Source organism: Pyrus communis, chromosome 16, assembly GCF_041283825.1.
Source record: "Pyrus communis isolate YQ-2024b chromosome 16, ASM4128382v1, whole genome shotgun sequence".
NCBI classification, from domain to species: domain Eukaryota; kingdom Viridiplantae; phylum Streptophyta; class Magnoliopsida; order Rosales; family Rosaceae; genus Pyrus; species Pyrus communis.
In genome coordinates, this window is record NC_142580.1 from 12,054,743 (window position 1) to 12,070,022 (window position 15,280).

Genomic DNA, 15,280 nt, shown 5'->3' on the forward strand with positions numbered 1-15,280 from the left:
ACAATTGTTAGTTTTATTCCATTTTTCTCCACCACTTAATCTCTTACTTTATGTTTGAAATATTCCCACAAAATACGACTCATCCCCTAGACTGACACTTGGAAACCATGCACATATTTATAGGCCACGTCAACTTTTTTGATGAAATTGACAAAATCTAGCTAAACAATAATAACAACAATTAAGCTTAATTTTGTTAAGTGGGATGAATGTCAAATTTCAAAGGGAGTTAAGTGGCAAAATGTTAAACGTTAAGAAGAAGTAGGATAAGTTTCAAGAGGTATTGCGAATAAATAAGATAAAAAAAATAAAAAAAAAACTGTTTACTTGATGGCTTGGATAAAATGAACTTTTAAGTCTATAGTCATACAGAGACGAGTTCAAGCACGCCCCCTGGTGCCGTCGTCCATAAATCTCTTCCAGAACCAATCTTGTTTCCAGACTCTTTCTGTCATCTCTTCGATCGGGACACCCTTGGTTTCAGGAATTAAGAACGTGACAAAGATTGTCATGACAAGTACCCAAGCAGTGAAGAACAAGAAAATGCCAAACTTCATGTGGCAAAGCATTGAGAGGAAGGCTTGTGCTATAATAAGGGTGAAAAGCATGTTGATGCACACAGCCACACTCTGGCCGGCTGAGCGAGCCTCTAGCGGGAATGTCTCGCTAGGGATCAACCACCCAAGAGGTCCCCAGGACCATGCAAAGGACGACGCAAAACTGCAAACCATAACCACCACAAGTATGGCCAAGCCTGGGGTAAGGTTGTTAGAGTTGTCCTGGACTTTGAGTCCCATCACTATTGCAACGACCAATTGAGAAAGAAACATTTGGACACCGGCATCTAACAAGAGCACGCGACGACCGGCTTTGTCAACAAAGTAGATTGATACAACGGTTGAAAGGACATTGACAGCTCCTGTTATAACAGCTGAGTAGAGGGAAGCATCACTCCTGAATCCCACGGTTTGGAACAAAACTGGAGCGTAGAACATGATTGCATTGATGCCAGTGAATTGTTGGAACACCTGTACAAAACATTAACACATTAACTAAATGAGAATATCAGAATAAACTAATTTGTATGTTTTATAAAATAAACGAAGATGAAATAATTTATCAATTATTGACCTGCATCATAACAGCAATGACTAGCTGAGGCGTGTTCCTACGCTTAAGGAGATTTTGGAAGGGATTCTTCACTTCTTTAGCCACACGACTTGCTTCAACGATTTCTAAGAATTCTGGTTCCACATTGTCAACACCTCTTATCTTTTTAAGAGCTGCTTTGCCTTCATCCAACTTACCACGAGCAATCAAACTATTAGCGGTGTCTACCACTATGAGAGAACCCAGGGTTAGCATAGCTGCAGGATGCCAGCCAAACCCAATGATAGCCTCCATCCCCATCCCCCTGCAATTCTGTGGAGCAAAAATACATTATAATTACTGTACACGTCCAAAATAAAAACCACATGTACATTTTAGCTTAGCGAAATATATTAAACACCTACTCATCATATCATTAAGTACTAGTTATGACTTCATATTCTTGTGAAATTAAGGTGCAATATTGGACTTACTTGGAAGTTCCATGGTTGATAAGGTTTGCAAAAAGAATGCCTATGGTGACATTGAGCTGGAAGAGTATGTTAAGTGCCCCACGAATTCTTGTAGGCGCAATCTCGGAAAGAAACAGTGGCACCGCCTGATATATGCACAGAAAATACAACATGGTCAAAAATAAAATTATGGGTTTATAACATGTTGCATATATGTGCTCGTACGTTTATGCATTTTAGGGCCAGTTATGCAGTGCCTTCCTGTAGCTAATTAAAAGTGTTTTTGACAGGGTTTGTCGAGAAAGAAATTAAATGTTTATTGGTTGTAAAAGCACTTTCTGGAGAAGTATCTAATATTAGTGTTGGTTTGATAAAAAAAAAATTATGTGCTAATGAAATCATCCCAACAAGAGTGTTTCCTACAAAACCACTCCCAAACATGCTAGGTTCAAAACAAAATACTACTATCAGTGGTAGTTGGAGATAAAGTTGAAACTTAAGATACCTGGTTGCAAACGCCACATCCAAGTAAAATCCTCCCAATAATAAGCATTAGAAGGTTCTGAGCTGCAGCATTGAAAACTGTTCCAATTAAGTATAAAGAAAACCCCAGCAATCAACATGGTTAGTTTTCGGCCTAGGGTTCGGGTTGTGTACGATGCAGCAAAGGTTGATGTTAAAGCAGCGAGGTAGAGTGAAGAAGTGAATAGTTGTAGGCCTTGATTATCCTATTTGCAGCAATTGCTGTCAAGTCCTTTCTGTTGAGTTTTCTGATAGACAACTGGGAAGAATTTCTTCAGGAACTCGGGCAGGGATGTAACACCCCCTGCACCAAATTCACAATATTATACCAATATTTAAAATGAAAATTAAAATTAGAAGAATGCTTATTGTTTTCTGAACAGAATCTGTGTAAAAGTGTAGCTATAAAATGATTCATGGAATCCATTAAGGGAAACTAAATTTCAGCGATAAACTAGATTGAGGTGAAGCCAACCAAATCAGCTTCACTTTTGTGCTGCACAGTAAATTCTCATATTGATTGAAGGAGCTTAGAAACAATTTTGAGAACCAATTTATCTATAGGCCGTTTAAACGAGCAGATGATAATGGTAACTTTTTCTCACCACTATCACTTAATTAGTAATGCTATACAAACCAAATAATTTCGTTTTTATTCACCATGCATTTGTCATTTATTTAAACATGAGCTCACCATGAAACTCTTTTTTTCTCTTTTTTTTTTTTGGGGAGTAATTGAGCAGCGAAAAAATGTGATCGGTGCCTTTAATATTGCCTGTTACCGTTTAGAACCAATCAATTTTGAGAATTCTAGATTTAATCCAATAAATTCTTGTGTCTCTTAAAGATAAATTAAATCCAATCCAACTATTTTAGCGATTATAACAATTCATATATATATATATATATTTCTTTTGGAGTAAGAGTAGCGAAAAAATGTGATCGGTGCCTTTAATATTGCCTGTTACCAATTAGAACCAATCAATTTTGAGAATATGTAATCCAATGAATTCTCGTCTCTTAAAAATAAATTAAATCCAATCCAACTATATTAGTGATTATAACAAGGGATCTTTTGATATAGACGCCTCAATTTTGAATTTTGTAGATCAAACATTTATGCTTTTTAGTGATTTGATTAAATTTTTTTTGTCATAATTTTGGTGCTATATGCACATTATATTGTAACAAATTTCCTATAATCTAGCCTTTTGATTACACTCTCTTCCGTTAGAGATAATTGTTAAAAAAAAAAAAAAAATTTGGTTAGATTCAATTTATTTTCACAATAATGTTACAATTTAGCAATAATTATCTACGATTGAAGATATTTTCTTTTCAAAATAGTTTAAAATATTTTTAAATCCCCCAAAATCAAATGTACCAAATTGAGAAAATAGGATTGAGAATAATATAAACATACCAATACACAATGTGTACAAAATAAAACGTACCAAAATAAAAATAATGTACCAATATTAACAATATGTATCAAATCAAACGTACCAAAATTGCATATAAACGTATCAATTAATGATTTTTGTAAATTCAAGTGTACCCACAGCTAATATATACGTAATATATTGTACTTAATAATAATTTGTCAACAAATATACTTAAAAAAACAACAAAAAAAATATAATTTCACAAAAAAATTGAAAAAAATTACACGGAGCTTTTATGTTGATCACCAACTATTTGAAAAAAGAAATAATATTAAATTGTTTGCATAAAAACAAAAAAACAAAAAAACAAAAAAAAAACATATTTGGAAAAAGAGAAAATATTGTTTCCCTTATAACAATTCATGGATTTTAGTACCCATATATTCATTTTCCGCACAAGTTTCTGTAAACACGAATTTTTCCTGAAACAAGAGACAAGAATACGTGTACAAAATATATTTTTTGTTTGTATTGATTTTGGGGTTACAATCTCTTTGTAATTTGATCCTCTGATTCTATCTTCGTAGGGTGAAGGTTTGTGGATGAGCTGTTGATCCAAAGGGCCGTCGGGGCTTGATCTAGGGATGAACAGTTGATGAACGGATCTTCGAGGGCTTTTGGGCTTGATCTTGAAGACTGGATGTATGGATTTCTTCAAGGGCTTTTGGGCTTGATCTTGAAGGTTGATGGATGAGCGGATCTTCAAGGGCTTTTGGGCTTAATCTTGAAGAACGATTGGATGTGTGGATTTGTTGAGGTTGTTGATCCAAAGGGCCGTTGGGGCTTGATCTTAGGATGAACGGATGATGAACACTTTCTTCAAGGGGCCGTCGGGGCTTGATCTTGAGTCGGTGGAAGTTCTTCAAGGGCCGTTGGGGCTTGACCTTTGAAGGAGGATTTGACGAAGAACGAAGAGTGTTTTCTTGATCCTTCGGGATTTGCTTGAGAGCTTTAGAGTTTCGAGGCTTCAAGGTTTTGGTGTGATGTAAATTCCCTTCTTTCTTTCTCTTCTTCCTTTCTTTTTTTTTTTTTTTTTGAAATGAATGCCTTGGCCTCCTATTTATAGAATTCCAAAACTTGATTTTTGGATTTAAATAATCAGATGAAATAAATCATTTCTGCCAGATATTGACACGTGTCCTATTTGATGACCTTTCCAATTTATTTCGATTTTTCGTTGAGTCACACGCTACATGTAAAATTTATGTGACACGTGAGCGTTGAAATTTAAATTATTGGTTAACATTCATTTCACCGAAATTTCGATGTCTACAAATGCCCCCACTTCAAGGCGCGTCGTAGACATGTGCTTGTCACGTGTAGAAGATGCGTTTTGAAGTCCCTTAATGTAGATGTCAACCCAAGGGCCGTCGAGGCTTGATCTTGAGTTCGACTGGAAATTTCTTCAAGGGCCATCGAGGCTTGATCTTGAGTTCGACTGGAAGATTTTCTGGTTTCCTCCAATCGTTGATTTTCCACAAGCTTAATCTTGAACTGGGCTGGAAGATTCTTTTGGTCTCCTCCGAAGGTCTGAACTTACTCCTTTTATCTGGAGTTGAATTTGATTCAAGGGTGGTGAACACTTGATTTTGAATCGGACTTGTGATTTCTTCAAGGGCCATTGAGGCTTGATCTTGAACTGGGCTGGAGGATTCTTCTGGTCTCCTCCGCTCGTTGATTTTCCTTTGTGCTACTCTTGAACTGGGCAGCAGGATTCTTTTGGTCTCCTCCGCTCGTTGATTTTCCTTTGTGCTACTCTTGAACTGGGCAACAGGATTCTTTTGGTCTCCCCCCGAAGGTCTACGAGCGGTTTCAGGATATGGCAGGCAAGTACGAGGTGGAGGTGCTGACCTGTTTCTTTGTTCAATCTTTCCAATTTGTATTGAATACGAATCGGAAAGATTGAAGTTTCCTTGTCCCTTCTCTGGCAGTGTATCAACCGTTGAAGATGACTACTCGAGAGCAATACTAGGTAAGCAATCAGGAATAGATTCCAGGTAGTCCGTTCCAGTTCGGAAGACTGACTCCAAGTGCCGGCTGATTGCTTCTTTCACTTTGCCATGCGAGTAAGAACAAGGACAAAGAAAAAGATAGGGAAAAAGCATGATATGAGATACCTTTGCTTTCGAAGCCTTTTTTTTTTTTTTTTTTTGATGATGTGACTGTACTTGAAGTTTTGAAGTTTCAAGTTGCCTACGTACTCTTCCAAAGAAGAGATCAAGTCATAACGTAGTTCAAATGAGTGATGGTTTTGATGATGATTTTGGTGATGATTTTGGTGATGATTTTGCCGTACACAGTTTATGTTCTTGCGGGCCAGGAGCGTTTGGTGCCATTTGCAGTTTCAGCTCATGCAGGCAAGGAGCGTTTGTTGTCGCCTTTTATGCTCGTGCGGACAAGGAGCTTTTGGCGTCGTTTGCAGTTTCAACTCGTGCAGACAAGGAGTTTTTGGTGTCGTTTGCAGTTTCAACTCGTGCAGACAATGAGCTTTTGGTGTCGCCTTTTATGCTCGTGCAGACCAGGAGCGTTTGGTTGTCGCCTTTTATGCTCGTGCGAACGAGGAGCGTTTGGTTGTCGCCTTTTATGCTCGTGCGAACGAGGAGCGTTTGGTTGTCGCCTTTTATGCTCGTGCGAACGAGGAGCGTTTGGAATTTGTCAAACGATCTTAGAGAGGCACTCCTTGCAATCTTCATAGCAAGGAGTCTTGATTGAGTGATTGAAGAAGTCTTTTGGGAAGAAATCGCGCATCGTGATGGCAACGGACGATCTTTGTGTCATAACTTCATCATCCTCAACATTTTCATGTAGCTTTGAAGGTTGACGGTAGCTGCTTTGCCCCCTTTCCGTTTGGTGAACTTGTGGAGGAGACCTATGTTTCTTGTGCATTTTCTTTGAAGTGACATAAGTCCATCCTTCAACTTCACTTGACTTGACTGACATGGTTTTGGAGCATGCCCCCAGCGGTTGAGGTGAAGATTTTGAGTTCAAAGAGCCAGAAGTGATGGTGGTATAGTCTGACTTCACCACATCATTAAGATCTAGCTCGATGATCCCTTTCTGAGCCAACTTCATGATGAGATCTTTTAGCACAAAGCACTTTTCCGTCGGATGACCAATGAAGCGGTGGAATTTACAGTACCTTGGACTGTCAGTACGGTTCATCTCTTCCGGCCGTTTACACTCAGGTAGGTTGATCACCTTTTTTTCCAGCAAGTCATCTAACATGGAAACCACGTCAGAGTCGGGGAATGGATAAGTCTTCTCCTCAAGCTCCTTCAAAGTGCGTCTACGTATCTCTTGATCACGAAAAGCTTCGGTTTGAATCGCCTTGCCTCGTGTATGGGTTTTGACTGGAGTTGTGTTGAGCGTCATTGCTTCCTTGGTGGGTTTCCACGCAGCCTTATCCACCTTTGGCCCCAAAACTTTGTCATTCTTGTAGTCGGCGATCTGCTCTTTCTTCCCATGACGGGTGATGCTTAACTCCATATCATGGGCGCGGGTGGCTAACTCCTCAAATGTTCGTGGTTTGATGCCTTGAAGGATGTAGTGTAGTCCCCACTGCATGCCTTGAACGCACATCTCGATGGCGGAGGTTTCAGAAAGCCGATCTTTGCAATCCAGGCTTAATGAACGCCATCTATTTATGTAGTCGATGACAGGTTCATCTCTCCACTGTTTCGTACTGGTCAGCTCTAGCATGCTTACAGTACGACGAGTGCTGTAGAAACGGTTGAGGAATTCCCTTTCTAGCTGGTCCCAACTGTTGATAGACTCAGGTTCGAGGTCAGTGTACCAGTCAAAAGCATTACTTTTCAGCGAACGCACGAACTGTTTGACGAGGTAGTCTCCCTCTGTCCCAGCATTGTTGCAAGTTTCAACGAAATGGGCGACATGTTGTTTCGGGTTGCCTTTTCCATCGAACTGCATGAATTTTGGGGGCTGATAACCCCTTGGCATCTTCAAAGCATCAATCCTCTTGGAGTAAGGCTTTGAGTACAGTACGGAGTCGTGCGAGCTTCCTTCGTACTGTGTCTTGATAGTGCTTGCAATCATCTCCTGTAGCTGCTGGATAGAGAGAGATCCCATGGATGTCATTGCTTGGTCTGGCTTCGGCTTCTCTTCAGCTTTCTCCATTGGTGGCTCCTCTTCTTCGTCACCTTCTTTCTTTAATAGGCCAATATTTGGGTCGACTTTTACGTCGGGCAGCGCATCTAGTTGGTTGACAAGTGCGGCAATCTGCAAGTCCTTCTCTTCCACAGTCTGTGTGAGCTTTGCGATTGCTTCATTCATCTGAGCTAGCTGTTCTTCAACAGAGGTGACGCCGATGGTCATGACTTGTGCAACCAATAGGCATGACTTTCCTTCAGACATCCAGGGTGCTGATGAAGAAACCCATTGGCCATTTTGGGATGTCATCTTATGCGCCTTAGTAGCATGCTTTGGTGCCCCCAGCAAGGTTAGGTTGATGATAGACTCGCGCCTTTGATGTTCCCTTTGCTCGCTTAGCGGTACCAATTTTGAAGCGGCATGTTGATGAGTGGTTGTGATGCCAATGGATGCTCCATTCGTGGCGGAAGTGCTTATGCTTCTTCCTTTGGTGGTTGCAAGAACAGCTTGTCCCTTGCTTGATGCCATTGATTTTGGAGGTGTGCTTTGGTTGTTGTCAACTCCGTAACCATGCTCCTTCAACTTCTTTTGAGTTTTGGTGAGGTCGCGATCTTTGTCGTTGACGGTGTTTGAAACCTTCTTTCCAAGATTTGAAGAGGAAGCAAAGTCATGCCTAGCCTTTGACATGAGTTCGTAGGCATTTGGGTTGAAGCCTTCTTCGGTCCTCTTAGTTGGAAGAGAGCTTGGTTTCACCATGACACCATGTTGCGCCTCCAGACGGTTGATGAGTCCGGCGGTTTGCAAGTTTTTCTCCTCTGCAGTCTTTATCAGCCTTGCAATTGTTTCCTTCATCTGAACCAGCTGTCTTTCAATGGAGGTAGTGCCGATAGTCATGACTTGTTCTTTGTTTGAAGCCATGGACTGTGCTTGAATATCTTGAACGGAGACAGAGATGAGAGGTAGAGATAGTCCCACCGAGCGTGCCAAATTTGTAAACACGAATTTTTCCTGAAACAAGAGACAAGAATACGTGTACAAAATATATTTTTTGTTTGTATTGATTTTGGGGTTACAATCTCTTTGTAATTTGATCCTCTGATTCTATCTTCGTAGGGTGAAGGTTTGTGGATGAGCTGTTGATCCAAAGGGCCGTCGGGGCTTGATCTAGGGATGAACAGTTGATGAACGGATCTTCGAGGGCTTTTGGGCTTGATCTTGAAGACTGGATGTATGGATTTCTTCAAGGGCTTTTGGGCTTGATCTTGAAGGTTGATGGATGAGCGGATCTTCAAGGGCTTTTGGGCTTAATCTTGAAGAACGATTGGATGTGTGGATTTGTTGAGGTTGTTGATCCAAAGGGCCGTTGGGGCTTGATCTTAGGATGAACGGATGATGAACACTTTCTTCAAGGGGCCGTTGGGGCTTGATCTTGAGTCGGTGGAAGTTCTTCAAGGGCCGTTGGGGCTTGACCTTTGAAGGAGGATTTGACGAAGAACGAAGAGTGTTTTCTTGATCCTTCGGGATTTGCTTGAGAGCTTTAGAGTTTCGAGGCTTCAAGGTTTTGGTGTGATGTAAATTCCCTTCTTTCTTTCTCTTCTTCCTTTCTTTCTTTCTTTTTTTTTGAAATGAATGCCTTGGCCTCCTATTTATAGAATTCCAAAACTTGATTTTTGGATTTAAATAATCAGATGAAATAAATCATTTCTGCCAGATATTGACACGTGTCCTATTTGATGACCTTTCCAATTTATTTCGATTTTTCGTTGAGTCACACGCTACATGTAAAATTTATGTGACACGTGAGCGTTGAAATTTAAATTATTGGTTAACATTCATTTCACCGAAATTTCGATGTCTACAAATGCCCCCACTTCAAGGCGCGTCGTAGACATGTGCTTGTCACGTGTAGAAGATGCGTTTTGAAGTCCCTTAATGTAGATGTCAACCCAAGGGCCGTCGAGGCTTGATCTTGAGTTCGACTGGAAATTTCTTCAAGGGCCATCGAGGCTTGATCTTGAGTTCGACTGGAAGATTTTCTGGTTTCCTCCAATCGTTGATTTTCCACAAGCTTAATCTTGAACTGGGCTGGAAGATTCTTTTGGTCTCCTCCGAAGGTCTGAACTTACTCCTTTTATCTGGAGTTGAATTTGATTCAAGGGTGGTGAACACTTGATTTTGAATCGGACTTGTGATTTCTTCAAGGGCCATTGAGGCTTGATCTTGAACTGGGCTGGAGGATTCTTCTGGTCTCCTCCGCTCGTTGATTTTCCTTTGTGCTACTCTTGAACTGGGCAGCAGGATTCTTTTGGTCTCCTCCGCTCGTTGATTTTCCTTTGTGCTACTCTTGAACTGGGCAGCAGGATTCTTTTGGTCTCCCCCCGAAGGTCTACGAGCGGTTTCAGGATATGGCAGGCAAGTACGAGGTGGAGGTGCTGACCTGTTTCTTTGTTCAATCTTTCCAATTTGTATTGAATACGAATCGGAAAGATTGAAGTTTCCTTGTCCCTTCTCTGGCAGTGTATCAACCGTTGAAGATGACTACTCGAGAGCAATACTAGGTAAGCAATCAGGAATAGATTCCAGGTAGTCCGTTCCAGTTCGGAAGACTGACTCCAAGTGCCGGCTGATTGCTTCTTTCACTTTGCCATGCGAGTAAGAACAAGGACAAAGAAAAAGATAGGGAAAAAGCATGATATGAGATACCTTTGCTTTCGAAGCCTTTTTTTTTTTTTTTTTTTTGATGATGTGACTGTACTTGAAGTTTTGAAGTTTCAAGTTGCCTACGTACTCTTCCAAAGAAGAGATCAAGTCATAACGTAGTTCAAATGAGTGATGGTTTTGATGATGATTTTGGTGATGATTTTGGTGATGATTTTGCCGTACACAGTTTATGTTCTTGCGGGCCAGGAGCGTTTGGTGCCATTTGCAGTTTCAGCTCATGCAGGCAAGGAGCGTTTGTTGTCGCCTTTTATGCTCGTGCGGACAAGGAGCTTTTGGCGTCGTTTGCAGTTTCAACTCGTGCAGACAAGGAGTTTTTGGTGTCGTTTGCAGTTTCAACTCGTGCAGACAATGAGCTTTTGGTGTCGCCTTTTATGCTCGTGCAGACCAGGAGCGTTTGGTTGTCGCCTTTTATGCTCGTGCGAACGAGGAGCGTTTGGTTGTCGCCTTTTATGCTCGTGCGAACGAGGAGCGTTTGGAATTTGTCAAACGATCTTAGAGAGGCACTCCTTGCAATCTTCATAGCAAGGAGTCTTGATTGAGTGATTGAAGAAGTCTTTTGGGAAGAAATCGCGCATCGTGATGGCAACGGACGATCTTTGTGTCATAACTTCATCATCCTCAACATTTTCATGTAGCTTTGAAGGTTGACGGTAGCTGCTTTGCCCCCTTTCCGTTTAGTGAACTTGTGGAGGAGACCTATGTTTCTTGTGCATTTTCTTTGAAGTGACATAAGTCCATCCTTCAACTTCACTTGACTTGACTGACATGGTTTTGGAGCATGCCCCCAGCGGTTGAGGTGAAGATTTTGAGTTCAAAGAGCCAGAAGTGATGGTGGTATAGTCTGACTTCACCACATCATTAAGATCTAGCTCGATGATCCCTTTCTGAGCCAACTTCATGATGAGATCTTTTAGCACAAAGCACTTTTCCGTCGGATGACCAATGAAGCGGTGGAATTTACAGTACCTTGGACTGTCAGTACGGTTCATCTCTTCCGGCCGTTTACACTCAGGTAGGTTGATCACCTTTTTTTCCAGCAAGTCATCTAACATGGAAACCACGTCAGAGTCGGGGAATGGATAAGTCTTCTCCTCAAGCTCCTTCAAAGTGCGTCTACGTATCTCTTGATCACGAAAAGCTTCGGTTTGAATCGCCTTGCCTCGTGTATGGGTTTTGACTGGAGTTGTGTTGAGCGTCATTGCTTCCTTGGTGGGTTTCCACGCAGCCTTATCCACCTTTGGCCCCAAAACTTTGTCATTCTTGTAGTCGGCGATCTGCTCTTTCTTCCCATGACGGGTGATGCTTAACTCCATATCATGGGCGCGGGTGGCTAACTCCTCAAATGTTCGTGGTTTGATGCCTTGAAGGATGTAGTGTAGTCCCCACTGCATGCCTTGAACGCACATCTCGATGGCGGAGGTTTCAGAAAGCCGATCTTTGCAATCCAGGCTTAATGAACGCCATCTATTTATGTAGTCGATGACAGGTTCATCTCTCCACTGTTTCGTACTGGTCAGCTCTAGCATGCTTACAGTACGACGAGTGCTGTAGAAACGGTTGAGGAATTCCCTTTCTAGCTGGTCCCAACTGTTGATAGACTCAGGTTCGAGGTCAGTGTACCAGTCAAAAGCATTACTTTTCAGCGAACGCACGAACTGTTTGACGAGGTAGTCTCCCTCTGTCCCAGCATTGTTGCAAGTTTCAACGAAATGGGCGACATGTTGTTTCGGGTTGCCTTTTCCATCGAACTGCATGAATTTTGGGGGCTGATAACCCCTTGGCATCTTCAAAGCATCAATCCTCTTGGAGTAAGGCTTTGAGTACAGTACGGAGTCGTGCGAGCTTCCTTCGTACTGTGTCTTGATAGTGCTTGCAATCATCTCCTGTAGCTGCTGGATAGAGAGAGATCCCATGGATGTCATTGCTTGGTCTGGCTTCGGCTTCTCTTCAGCTTTCTCCACTGGTGGCTCCTCTTCTTCGTCACCTTCTTTCTTTAATAGGCCAATATTTGGGTCGACTTTTACGTCGGGCAGCGCATCTAGTTGGTTGACAAGTGCGGCAATCTGCAAGTCCTTCTCTTCCACAGTCTGTGTGAGCTTTGCGATTGCTTCATTCATCTGAGCTAGCTGTTCTTCAACAGAGGTGACGCCGATGGTCATGACTTGTGCAACCAATAGGCATGACTTTCCTTCAGACATCCAGGGTGCTGATGAAGAAACCCATTGGCCATTTTGGGATGTCATCTTATGCGCCTTAGCAGCATGCTTTGGTGCCCCCAGCAAGGTTAGGTTGATGATAGACTCGCGCATTTGATGTTCCCTTTGCTCGCTTAGCGGTACCAATTTTGAAGCGGCATGTTGATGAGTGGTTGTGATGCCAATGGATGCTCCATTCGTGGCGGAAGTGCTTATGCTTCTTCCTTTGGTGGTTGCAAGAACAGCTTGTCCCTTGCTTGATGCCATTGATTTTGGAGGTGTGCTTTGGTTGTTGTCAACTCCGTAACCATGCTCCTTCAACTTCTTTTGAGTTTTGGTGAGGTCGCGATCTTTGTCGTTGACGGTGTTTGAAACCTTCTTTCCAAGATTTGAAGAGGAAGCAAAGTCATGCCTAGCCTTTGACATGAGTTCGTAGGCATTTGGGTTGAAGCCTTCTTCGGTCCTCTTAGTTGGAAGAGAGCTTGGTTTCACCATGACACCATGTTGCGCCTCCAGACGGTTGATGAGTCCGGCGGTTTGCAAGTTTTTCTCCTCTGCAGTCTTTATCAGCCTTGCAATTGTTTCCTTCATCTGAACCAGCTGTCTTTCAATGGAGGTAGTGCCGATAGTCATGACTTGTTCTTTGTTTGAAGCCATGGACTGTGCTTGAATATCTTGAACGGAGACAGAGATGAGAGGTAGAGATAGTCCCACCGAGCGTGCCAAATTTGTAAACACGAATTTTTCCTGAAACAAGAGACAAGAATACGTGTACAAAATATATTTTTTGTTTGTATTGATTTTGGGGTTACAATCTCTTTGTAATTTGATCCTCTGATTCTATCTTCGTAGGGTGAAGGTTTGTGGATAAGCTGTTGATCCAAAGGGCCGTCGGGGCTTGATCTAGGGATGAACAGTTGATGAACGGATCTTCGAGGGCTTTTGGGCTTGATCTTGAAGACTGGATGTATGGATTTCTTCAAGGGCTTTTGGGCTTGATCTTGAAGGTTGATGGATGAGCGGATCTTCAAGGGCTTTTGGGCTTAATCTTGAAGAACGATTGGATGTGTGGATTTGTTGAGGTTGTTGATCCAAAGGGCCGTTGGGGCTTGATCTTAGGATGAACGGATGATGAACACTTTCTTCAAGGGGCCGTCGGGGCTTGATCTTGAGTCGGTGGAAGTTCTTCAAGGGCCGTTGGGGCTTGACCTTTGAAGGAGGATTTGACGAAGAACGAAGAGTGTTTTCTTGATCCTTCGGGATTTGCTTGAGAGCTTTAGAGTTTCGAGGCTTCAAGGTTTTGGTGTGATGTAAATTTCCTTCTTTCTTTCTCTTCTTCCTTTCTTTCTTTCTTTTTTTTTGAAATGAATGCCTTGGCCTCCTATTTATAGAATTCCAAAACTTGATTTTTGGATTTAAATAATCAGATGAAATAAATCATTTCTGCCAGATATTGACACGTGTCCTATTTGATGACCTTTCCAATTTATTTCGATTTTTCGTTGAGTCACACGCTACATGTAAAATTTATGTGACACGTGAGCGTTGAAATTTTAATTATTGGTTAACATTCATTTCACCGAAATTTCGATGTCTACAGTTTCCTAGTCAATAAAAGGCATTATAACATTGGAAAACAGCACAATGTTGAATTACACAGAGAACTCAAGCCCTAACTAAAGATAACAAGTGTAATTAGATCAGTCAGTTTGATTAGTTTTTCGCCCTTGAATTGAGTCATTTTGATTAAACTTATGAGTGTTATTATGTCCACTCACATATTTTATTTCCTCACCCCATGCATATTAGTTAAAATGTGATTGAGGAATACATATAAGGTGGGTGAAAAAAATAGGGCAATGCATATAGCAGCACTAAAATTTAGTTATAACTTTTCAGTTTCACTTGCATTTTTACCAATAAAAGAATTTAACATTCATTCACCAACTGTCTTTTGGTCTAAGGACAATATTTTTCCAATTCTAGAAGATGTCATTGAGATGAAGGAAAAAACAAATTCACATTCATAATAATCAACGAGCCAATAAATCAAATCAAATTAAACTTTATAGGATTGGATTGAATCGGCCATATGGTGTTACTCGGAGTTCTAACATCCCAAGCTACTACCAAACACTCATCAAAGAATGCGTAATGCTCACTCCTAAAATTCGATTATCAAAAAGATAAAAGGCATAAAATGTGCATCATGAGACACAAATTTGTCATAGACAACCCATGGCCTTAGGCCAGATTTGTACTAGTGAAAGGGCGTCACGACTTACACACGTACCTTAAATGCCAACATCATAACCAAACATGAGGCCTCCACTGGCGGCCAATATACAAGAAATGATCACAACTGTCGTGATCTTTGCCTCAAAGTCTCGGCCGCCGGAAGTCAGGCGCTCCAAGGCCTCCGGCCATAATTGATTTCTCTACTTCTCTACTTCTCCCTCAGACTTAGGTAAAGACGTCTGGGTGACCGGGATCGAATGAGGAAGAGACTGCAATGAGGTTTACATTATTACGAGAGGCTTTATTTATACGTGGACAGCTTGAAGGCAACAGAAAGTGAACGACATGGAGAATGGAGGATTTTTAGTCCGTTCACGGTCAGTATACTGCCACATGGCATGATCTATGGTTGGTAATCATTCTTGATGATGTTGTTGGTTAGCGAGATGTATTTGTATAAACTAGTCAACAATATTGGATAATGATCCAG

The 15,280-nt window shown here is 41.5% G+C and overlaps 1 pseudogene; it reads right to left on the reverse strand.

The window, feature by feature from the left end:
• Positions 1 to 380: 380 nt before the first annotated feature.
• Positions 381 to 14,979, reverse strand: LOC137732702 (sugar transport protein MST4 pseudogene; annotated as a pseudogene).
• Positions 14,980 to 15,280: the final 301 nt, after the last annotated feature.